Here is a 12,203-nt window from a genome sequence, read left to right as displayed (position 1 = left end):
CTTGCTCAGTTGCAAGTGACAAAATGTGACCCAAACTGACCTGAACAAAGCAAGCTCATGTTACTGTAAAGTCCAAGCGTAAGTAATCAGGCAAGCATGTGCCAAGGAGTTCAAACAGCTTATTAGGACTCTTTCATGCTCTCCATGTTTCTTGATCGTAAAGTCTACCTGTGTGTGTTAAGATGACTCCCCAAACCTGCAGGTTTATGACCTCTCTATTTCAATTTTGGCAAGATAACTAGATAACAGTCCAGTGTTGGCCTCTGGAGTCGAAGATGGAACCAATTCCACCAAATCATATTTGTTGAATGTATGAATAAAAGGATAAAATGAAGAATTATAGCAACCAAATGGCCATCACCTTTTTACCCTTGATAGCACTATATATATATTTTTTTTTTTTTTTTTGAGACAGGCTCTCACTCTTTCTCACTCTTTTGCCCAGGCTGGAGGGCAGTGACAGGATCACAGCTCACTGAAGCCTCACCCTCCCAGGCTCAAGCAATCCTCCTGCTTCAGCTTCCAGAGTAGCTGGGATCACATGCCACCAGGCCTGGCTATTTTTTTTTTTTTAAAGGTCATGTCTCACCATGTTGCCCAGGCTTGTTTTGAACTCCTGGGCACAAGCCATCCTCCTGCCTGGGCCTCCCAAAGTACTGGGATTATAGGCATGAACCAACGCACCTGGCCATATGACACTACTTTTAAAACTGCAAGGCTGGGTTGTTTCTTTCTCTTCTTTTACTGATGAAACTTACAAAAACATTCTTATCGCTCCAAAGATAAAGCACTTTACAGGTAGACTCATGAGTGAACTCAAGGGAAAGCTCCAAAGTCTCGACATCCTCCATCAATCCCAACCCATGTCAAAACTCTTCCATCGGAATTACTGCTCTGTGTAACAGGAGACAGGTGGGATTTTTTCAATGTCCTGAAATCTAGCTAAGGCCAAACCCAAAAGGTATCAAGTACCCTCACATTACAAAGAAAACTGACAAAAGTCACTAAGAGCTTGGGGTCAGGCATTTTCCCTTGAGGACTTATTAGGTGTTGGTGGAGCCTGCTCTCCCAGCAGCACCCCTACACCTTCACCATCTTTGCATTGCCATGGTGAGTTAATGAAATACCTCTCTTAATGTTTATTTCTAAGCCTGTATGCATTGAGTCTGTTACAGTCATATTCTAGCTTCTGATGTGATTTCACCCCACATAGCTCTAGCCCTGACCCTCAATCTACTTCCCCCTTCTCCTGCCCAATACAGCCAGGTTTGCACTTAGATCGTAGCACCCCTCAATCCCCCACAAACACACACAGCTTCCCCACCCCGTACTCTAGACAAATAGCACTTTGCTACCTCACTGGTTCTGCTCTGCCTCCTCCTTCTGTCTAAAATGCACTCTGCCCCAGTTCCCTGCCCTCTGGCTACATAGCAGCTCCTTTCCAAGGCCCAGCTCAAATATCAATTATTTCAGAAGTTGCCTCAGTGGGAGGCAATCTCTCTACCTTTGGGCTCCCATAGAATTTTATTTTCACTTTCTTATAGCGCTTGCTACATTCTGCTGTGTTACAGGAATTAGTTTGTGTTTGCTCTGGTATGAGTTAATAAGTTCCTGAGGTACCAATTCTTGCATTGAGTTGTAGCAGGACAATTTTTAAAATTAATTTCATTTTTTTAAAATTAACGAGTAATAATTGTACATACTCTTCAGGTACGTGGTAATATTTTGATACATATCATGTATAGTGATCAGATCAAGGTAATTAGCATATCCATCATCTCAAACATCATTTCTTTGTGTTGGGAACATCAATATCCTCCTTCTAGTTATTTGAAACTATATATTATTTTTAACTAGAATCATCCTACAGTGTTGTAGAACACTAGAACTTATCCCTCCTACTTTGCTTTTATTTTGTATCCTGGTTTTTGAAAATAATTAATTTATTTATTTATTGTTGAGACAAGGTCCTGCTCTGTCACTCAGGCTGGCATGCAGTGGTGCAATCACAGCTCACTATAGCCTCAAACTCCTGGGATCAAGTGATCTTCCCACCTTAGCCTCCCAAGTAGCTGGGGCTACAGGTGCATACCACTGTACCTGGCTATTTTTTCTTTTTAATTTTTTTGTAGTGATGGAGGTCTTGCTATGTTCCCAGGCTGGTCTTAAACTCCTGAGCTCCAACTATCCTCCTGCCTCAGCTCCCCAGAGTGCTGAGATTCCAGGTGTGAGCCATCACACTTGGCCTTACCTAAGGTATTTTTAAAAGTCAAAAACCAAGTAACAGCAGTTACGGGGGATGGTATGCAGCTGACACATTCTGTTAAGTGCTAGCCTATCCTGCTTTGGTGTGGAGGCCACTGCTGCTGGGGACAGAGTATGCCATTGTCAAGTGTAAGAAACCACTAGGGGAGTTTCTAAAAAATGCAGTTTCCTGGACTCACCTCCAGAGAGTCCAAGTCTGTGGGTCTAGGGTGAAGACCAGAAATACACACTTTTAACAACGGTCCCCAGAAATCTGGGGGATTCTGATGCTGAAGGTCTACAGAGAACACTTGAAGAAATATCATGCTCGTTACTATTATTGGGAGTTTATTCTAGTATAATTCATATGCCTAAATTATTTCTTAGTGACTTTTTGGAATTTTAGTCTATTTCTCCTTTGACTTTGTTTCCTAGCCTGCGCCAAACCTCTACAAGGAGAGAAAGAACACTCAGCCAAGAGTCCTGAATTCTAACCTTGCTCTGTCATTAACTTGTACTGGACTATTGGGCTTCTAGCTTCTTTGGGCCTCAGTTTCCTTATCATTCAATTAAAGGATTAAAAACAAAAACTGAACTCCATAGAACCCTAGGATTCCCTAGATTTGCCCCAGACCCAAACATTAAGTGAGGGGTGAAGGACAGACTAAGTGGTCTTGGATTAGGGCTTCCCAACCCTCCAACTCCTCTAGCAACCAAACCAGCCAGGCTTTGAAATTTTATTGTACGCCTTGGGATTTCAATAATGGTTTTGCCTGCCTAATTCCTTCTTTTTTTTAATCGACAGGATTTAAAGAGATTTTAAAGAATCTCTTTGATCTCTGCTGTCTCTAATTTCAGAAACTCTGGCACATGTCTTTTTTGTGGAATTTTTCCACTCCACCATTCACTTAATCTGTGGTAGCCAATTTTATTAGTCTGGGGAGGAAAGATTCCCTTCTGGGAAGCATGTTGTATTAAAAGCCAGGAGTGTGAGTGGGTAACATGGGCAGTGTGACAATCAGTGCTACTGGGGAATCCACTCAAGAATCATTTAAGCCTAATTGCCAGAGAAGGACAGTGCTCCATCTGTTTTTTTCTCAGTCTCCACCACAGTAACCACTTCCCCACCATTTCACTCCCGCTAACAGTGATGTTCCTGATAAATAACTTCATAGTTGTGGTGTGGACAGAGACAACAGACTGTTCAGAGAACACAGAGAGTATTTAAAAGGTAGATTTCCACTCTGAGAGGCAACACAACATCTTAGGACAAGATAATCCCTCTAAGTTATTTCTCTCTCTTCAAGAACAATGTGTTATCACCCTAGCAGAAAACCCCTTGGGCTTGGCAGCCACAATCAGCAAATAAGGGAGAGAGACATCCTCCCAGATTGGGCAGTGGTGGCTATGTGCAGGCACAGTAGTCACTTGTTAACAGGAAAGGGTGAGGCACCAGCTTCTTTGTGGGAACAGACAAAGTTCTTCCTTCTGCCAGAGGTTGAGGTACTGAAAGGATTCATGATTCCCATTAATTTAAGAATCAGGGGACACCCTTTCATGTGTATAAATAAGGAAAGTGCAGTACAAAGAAACACCTGCTATCTCTGGACATGTTGGAAGACACAAATGGTACCTGCCCCAGATTGCCAGCATCATCATGTGCTGGGAAGCACTCTGTCCCCCTTGTCAAACTCCTTCTCTACAAAACACAGCCTAGCAGCCAAGAGCATTTATCTGACCCTGGTCTAACTTGTCCCCACAGCCATCTTAATCATTTCTTGGCCAATAGGACATATATTATCACAGGCAGCCCCTAAGTTGGCTGTCAGATTGTCACCAACAGAAAAATAAATACCTACAGCTCATATATATATATATGCACACACATATATGTATATATATGCACACACACATATATATAACTTGCTGATATATAATTAAAATGTTTTTATCCATAATACAATAAAATTTGCCAAATGTCAGAGAACTCTATTAGCAAACTAAGCTTTGGAGTTAAATAAGTTGATGAAAGTCTGCTTTGGGTGAAATCAATTCAATAAATAAAATAATGTATTTATTCCACAGACATCTGTTAGTCCCTCTGAGGTGCTAGACCTTGTGCAAGGAGTTGTAGCAAATCTAAATAGAACAAGCCTCCATCCTGAAAAGGAGTATAACACACACACACACACACACACACACACACACACACACACACACAGATAAGTACCAAACCAAAAAGAATAATGACAAATGTCATGAAAGATACATGAACTGAGGACTATCGGACCTGAGAATGGGGAGCTTTTCTGCCTAAAGAATGGGTTGGATCTTTACACATAGAACTGAGGGACAGGGTATTGTAGGGAGATGGAAAGTCTTAAGGTGGCCAAGGCTCACATACTTCTATGTCTCATCCACTTAAGGAGGCTTTACTAGTTTGGAAAGTTGTGAATCCAATTTGACTAGAGGGCATAGTGGGAGTGGAAGGCTGAGTGGAAAAGCAGTGGGCAAATGCTGAAGACTTTGCGTTTCATTCTGTAAACAGTGAAGAGAGATCCAGACATAATAGTGATGTGATCAGAGCTCGGCATTAGGAAATTTTACCTGGTTCTTTGTGTAAGTTTGTTGGAAGGAGAGAACTGAATACATGAAAGTCATTTCAGAGGTCCCTGCAGGAGCTTTGACAGGAAGATCTGGACGAGGAGTTGGCAGTGGAAATGGACAGAAAACAAGGGGACAGAGGAGCCATGGCAGAGGCAGGATTCACAGGACCTGATTGTGGATTGGCTGAAGAGAGAAAGCAATGAAAGATTATTGTGAAATCTCCACCAGGCACCAAGAAGAAAGGATCTTATACATTTGACCCAGATAAGTCAGGAAGGAACATATCTTGGGAAGATAAAGTGAAGTTTGATTTTGGGCAGTGTTACAGGGACGTAGAATTTATGAACTGGTCTGATTTATACTAATTCTCTTATCAAACTCAATTGTGTTGTTACCCATAGCATATGACCAGAAGGGACATGTGAGTGACAAGGGGCAAGAAAAATAAATGCAGGCAATGACAGGATCCAAGATGCTTTATAGGGACAGCCTATTCTGCATGAATGTCTCAGATAACAAAATACAGAATCACTAACTTGCTTGGATAAATAGATTGTTATGAAGCAAATACAGCAGTCTTCTTAGGAACATTGTGAGAGGAATTGTTATGTTTTTTTCTTTCAGGAAGAAGAATCCCCATGCAAATCATTAAATGTAGTTTTAATGCTTCATGAAAATCTAGTTCCGCTTATTTTGTTATACTTTATCTTTCTCCAAGATACAAATATACCTGCATATGTGAATTCAGCTCTTGTTTGCAAGAATATCGAATTCTTTCCATCTACAATATTTGAAGATAGACGCAGTTAATCTGAGCTGTTAACTATGTTTGAGTCTGATGCATCTTTCCGTACCCGTATCACATAACAGCAGGAAACTGACATAGTCCCAACTGGAAAAAAATTGTTTTTAATATGTAGGTATCAATTGTAGTCTGGGGAAGTCAAACTCAACCTCATTTCTTTTAACTTCAAAATCCAAAATGCTTGGAATCAGAACTCTGTTACTTAACAAAGTAATTTTCACGTATTTCTTTCAGAATAGCCATGAAATTATCTCTTTTTACCTCTTTCACCCTGTCTCCACTCCACAAAATGTAAAGAAATCGATGAACAAATTTATTTAAAGATATTTCAATGATTCAAATAAACAATGGTCCAAATAGCCAGTCTAGGTGGGAGGTGAGATTTTAGAATGATCCTGGGTCATCTCAGCATGAGAGAGTGGCTTTGAAATTGCACAGCAAAGTCACTTAGGGAAGAACTAATACAGGGGTCAGGATGCTGAAACAAAAGCCTCTGGCTCACCAGCTGAGCCCAACCTGGTCCTCTGGGCCTCAGAGTATCTGAACAGGCTAGGGTAAGAAGTAATAAATAGTAATAAACACATCATTAGAGTAATAATAAAATAAAAATGACTATTGTAGCACAGCTACTTGTGCTAGGCACTGCACTGCATAGTCACATATTATTTTACTTGATCTCCTCAACAATCTGTGAGGGAGTTGCTTTTATCCATATTTTACAGATAAGGACAATGAAAGACTCAGAGCAAGCTGCAAAGTGGCAGATTTCCAATTGGGACCAAGTTCTATCTGATTCCAAAGTTTGTGCTCCATGCAGTCTGCTGCTTTGCCTCTCTAGCAGGCTTTTTCTCACAAATTTGATCAGGAGACCAGTGAAGCATCCTGATTTCAGTCTGTGAAATTCAGATGCTAAGAGCCAGGAAACTGAGCTCTTAGGCATTAAACTTCCAGAGGCTCTTCCTGAATTCCCCTGGCTAGTGACTTATTTTAGAAGTTCGCACTTTTCCATCCCACTGGAGGTCATTTTCTAATTTCTCATAGTCCTAATAAATATTTTCTACTATTGAATAAAAACAAGATACCAAAAGGTTCTATTGCCCTTTGCTCACTCTTACCATGTTTTTGCTTCTTCAGTCACTAAATAAGAGCTTTCGAATGCTAAGCTTCCCTTACCTCCCACGTTCCTCCAATTCCTATTTGCTGAGATACTTTGGTATTTTTAGTTCTACACTACTATTAGATTTTTCTCTCATATGTCTCCAATTTTAAGACTTTATTTGGCATTCACATAAAAAAATTCCTTATCTCTGTAGAACTATTTATTTATATTTAACCAACAATATAATTGTGCATCACTCTTGCATCTTCTTTTGAGCTTCCCTGAGCTTGAGGTCTCCTTTCTTAGCATTTGCCTCAGCTAAGATATGTGTGGAAGTATATTATCTAAGTCATAATATATTCACCAATATGTTGCTTTTTATTCTGAGAGGCTAATGGCATCTTGGGTGAGAGTAGGCTTCTTAGACTGTGCTCCTTTCATTCAACATCCTGTAGATATTATTCCACCATCCTCTGGCTTCCATCACTACATTTGAGTAGTCTGATGCCAATCTGAGATTTTGTCTTTTGTCTGGAAGCATGTAAGATTTTCTCTTTACGCTTGCCATTCAGAAACTTAATAGGCTGTATCTAGATCTTGACATATGACTTATTTTTCTAATCCTGATTGAAATTTAGCAAACCTTTTCAAGGTGGTGACTTCAGTCTTTACATAGATCAGAAGTTTTGTTCTTTGTTTTGAAATATTTCTTCCACTTGATTAGCACACCATTGATTGGATTCTCAACTGCTTCTTTCCTCTCTTTCCATTTTTTACTGGATGATTTAACTTAAAAACAATGCTTCATAGTTACAGAAAGTCCTATTTATGCTTTAAAAGAATCCTCTTGAGTGGGTGCTTATTTATTTGTTTATTATTATTTTAGTTAAAGTTGTCTTTTGTCTCCTCAGCAATGACTATACTAGAAGCTGACCCAATTCTCTATTCTTATTACCACAATGAGACACCACTTTACACCCACTAGGATGGCTAGAATATAAAAGTCAGATAACAAGTGCTGACGAGGTTTTGGAGAAATTGGAACCTTCACACACTGTGTTGGGAATGAAAAACAGTGCAGTCACTTTGGAAAATGTCTGGTAGTTCCTCAAATGATTAAACATAGACTTACCATATGACCCAGTAATTACACCCCTAAGTAGCAACCCAAATAGCAACAACCCAAATGTCCATCAGCTGTAAATGGATAAACAAAATGTGATACGTCCATACAATGGAATATTATTTGGCCATAAAAAAGAATGAAGTACTAACACTTGCTATACCTGGGCAACACAGCAAGACCTCATCTCTACAATTTTTTTTAATTAATTGAGTGTGGTGGTGCACACCTGTAGTCCTAGTTACTCAGGAGGCTAAGGTAAGAGGATTGTTTGAGCCCAGGAGTTCAAGGCTGCAATGAGCTGTGATCACATCACTGCACTCCAGCCTGAGCAACCAAGTGAGACCTTGTCTCAAAAAGAAACTTGCTATAGCACAGATTACTTTGAAAACATTATGCTAAATGTGAAAGAATCCAGTCACAGAAGACCATGTTATATGATTCTAATTATACAAAACATCTGGAATCAGCAAATCTATAAACATAGAAAGTACATTAGCAGTGCATAAAGATGGGTGTATTCGTCTGTTTACATTGCTATAAAGGAATACCTGAGACTGGGTAATTTATAAAGAAAAGAGGTTTATTTTGGCTCATGATTCTGCAGGCTGTACAGGAAGCATGACGCCAGTATCTGCTCCTGGTGAGGGCCTCAGGAAGTTTTCACTTACTGCAGAAGACGAAAGTGGAGCAGGCACGTCACACTGTGAGAGAGGGAGCAAGGGGGTGGGGGTACTGCGCTCTTAAACAACCAGCTCTTACATGAACTCAGACTGAAAACTCATTCATTATCATGAGGACAACACTGAGCTGTTCATGAGGGATCTGCCCTCATAACCCAAACACTTCCCATTAGGCCCACCTCCAACGTTAGAGGTCACATTTCAATATGAGATTTAGAGGGGACAAACATCCCAAGCATATCATTTGACCCCCAGGGCCCCAAATCTCATGTTTTTCTCACACAGCAAAATATAATCATCCCTTCCTAATGGTCCCCAAAAGTCTTCACTCCAGCATCACTCAAAAGTGCAAGGTCCAAAGTCTCATTTGAGACTCAAGGCAGGTTTCTTCTACTTATGAGTCTGTAAGACCAAAAACAGTTATTTATATCCAAGATACAATGGTGGTACAGGCATTGGGTAAACAATGTGGGTCTGGAGTATAAAGGATGGGGGACAAAACCAAATAGCAAAAGGGCACAGGTTTTTTTTTGAGATGGTGAAAATGTTCTGAAATTGACTGTGGCCATGGTTGCATCTGAATATAATAAAAACCATTGGGTTGTACACTTCAAGTAAGTTATATGGTATGTTTATCTCTCAATAAAGCTGCTAAAAGCTATGTTATTCTGAAAAAAAAGAATAATATTGCTAATGATATTGCATAAGAACAAAGATTAAAATAGCTCTAAGCCTGTATAACCAATAAAAGGCAAGCAGTATTACTAAGTCTTATACAATAGGCAAAATTATATATAAAGTGCCCCAATTTATTATAAACTATATATATACATATAGCTGTATATATAAAACACATAAAAATCAATCTCTACTATAACTTAAATTTGAGCTAAATATACAGTTGCAGGTTAGCAAATAATAAAACAGAATGCCCAGTTAAATTTTACTTCTACTTGCCTATATGTATACATTTAGAGAAATGAAAAATATTACATAAGACATACTTTACTATAAAAAGAATTTGTTATCTGAAACAAATAATAACTACCTAAATTACATATCCATTTTTAAAATTTTATCACCCTAATGGCTCTCCTTAACAGCTCTTTGTTTTCCAGAATTTACTTATAAAACTCCTTGTGGTTATAATCTATACTCCATTTCCATTTTAACGTGTCATCTTTTTTTTTTTTTTACAGTGGTCCCATCCAACTAGTTTTATTCTTTTGTGCATTTAACATTAACCAATGACAAAACATGCTCATTATGAGCTGGTATTCTAGGCATGTACTGGCCTAAAATTAAAATCCCAGTAAGTGCTCTTGAAATTTAATTTGTTGAAGAACATACCATCTTTGGTGACATAACTTGCTTTTCTATTCTTGAGGATTATATGGCATCTTGATCAATGACTTTTAAAATGTCCGATGTCAAAAAAGAGCATTGCTATGAAGTTTTATTCCCTTCCTCTTCAACAATACACGTGATGATTCCTCTTGTTCCCATGTCAAAAGTGTATTTAGTAATATCTCTATAAAAGAATCAAATTCTTCAAGGGATGGTATCAATTTCAAAACACAGTTATAGTAAGTGCCATAATAATGAACTAATTCAAGTTGGAAATTCTTTTCTTGTTCAAAGTAATGTTGCCACTTTTAAAAACAACTTTTGTAGCTACTCAGGAGGCTGAGGCAGGCGAATGGCTTGAGCTCCCAGGAGGCAGAGGTTGCAGTGAGCTGTGATTGCATCACTGCACTGTAGCCTGGGTGACAGAGTAAGGCCGTGTCTCAAGAAAAGTAAATAAATAAAAACAAAATAAAATTAAAACAACTTTGATAATTAAAGGAATAAATTTTTCAAGTCATTCTCTAATGCATTTAATAATTTCCTTAAACAACTACTTCAAAAACATTGTTCTTTCAATTTGCATAATCTTCTTGCTAAAGTAATTGCAAAATATGAAAAAGAAATAAGTAGCCTTTACTTAATAAACTATTAAGTACTCAACAAGAATTTGGGGGGGGGGGTCTTTCCTTCAGAATTAAAGTATGATTTCATACTGTGGATTCTCCCAAATACACTCACTAAAGAGAGCCGATAGGTTTTGAATCTGATAGAATCTGCCTGTAAGTATAGTAAGTCCTCACTTGAGGTCCTCCAGAGGTTCTTAGAAACTGTGACTAAGTGAAATTGCATATAATGAAACTAATTCACCATAGGCTGATTGGTATAAACAAGAGTAAAGTTTCTATGGCATGTTTCTGGTCATGAAAACATCATCAAATTTCTGAATAAAGACCCAAACCACTTCTAATACTAAACATTGAAATAAATATGAGCTCTACATACTATTAGGAAAGATTAATACAAACAAGATAATTATTTACCCAATTGTTCCAGTTTAGAGTCAAGGGTAGCTGGAGCCTATCTCGGCAGCTCAGGGCATAGGTGGGAACTCACGCTGGCCAGGATGCCAACTCACGGCAGGGTGCTCTCACACACACCCCTACTGTGACAACTTAGATAACCTTTTTCATCAACGTTACAAGGGAATGATGTTGAACAAAACGATGCCATTTGAGGACCTGCTGTATAAATGCTGAAGTAAGAGAAGAATTTCATAACAATGTCATGACAATATCAGTAGAAGGAACATCATGTGCTATTTGAACAGCATTATGCAGAATACAGGCAGGACAGCCAACATCTTCTATAGAATCATTCATGCTTTGCTTCAACTTTGACTACACATTTTCTGTACCTGTACGCATACATTTACATGGTCCCCACCAAAAGCAATACAATTTATCTCATGAATTCCTAGCTCACTAATAAAGTCCACTAAAATTTTCCATTGTGCCTGAAGTCTCCTCTGGGAGATTTTACTCACAATAGTCTTACAAACAATCCTTTTTCACAGGAAAAATACTGCACAAGAGATAAGAAATTTTTTTCTGATCGTGATTATTTTATTCACACTTGGCTATGCCACAAAAGATGAGGCATTAGATCTTTGATAATGTGTAGAGTAAATGCAGCTATTATATTTTTTATTACTGCTGTAGATTTTGTCCTGGCACTTAAATATTTGCTTGCAGTTTTGGAATCGAAAAATGCTCTGGTAGCAGTACCTTCAGATAGTCATTTGAGCTTTAAGATTGATGATGACACACACTAGGGAAAGCCATTACAGTTTCTGTTGCCCAGGCTGGTCTCAAATTCATAGTTCAAGAGTTCCTTCTGTTTTGCCTCCCAAAATGCTGGGATTACAGGCATGAGCCACATCTGGCCTATAGCTGAATTTTTTTTTGTGCTGAATAAACAACTTCATTACACAAAGAGCTTGAAGATAACTTGTAAGACACAGTAAGAACTGTGCTTGTAAAATAGGTTTTCAGAATCCTGACATTCAGGGACTGCTGGGCTTTCAGAAGTGAAGTGCCTAGAGACTGAAGGATTTTCAGCTACCTTAGTGTGGTCACTGGAGGAAGGCTGCTGTTGACTGGCTGACTCTGGAGCAATGGTACTGGAGGGAGGCCCTTGCCGATTGGCTGTTATCTGTGAGTGTGGGGCATCTCAAATAACTGAGACTGATTGGCTCTCAGATGCTTTGGGATCTTATGGATTTGCTCCATTTCAAAA

Source organism: Symphalangus syndactylus, chromosome 11 (assembly GCF_028878055.3).
Source record: "Symphalangus syndactylus isolate Jambi chromosome 11, NHGRI_mSymSyn1-v2.1_pri, whole genome shotgun sequence".
In the NCBI taxonomy this organism is placed as follows: domain Eukaryota; kingdom Metazoa; phylum Chordata; class Mammalia; order Primates; family Hylobatidae; genus Symphalangus; species Symphalangus syndactylus.
The sequence above is the reverse complement of the archived record's forward strand: the minus strand, read 5'-3'. Positions refer to the sequence as shown.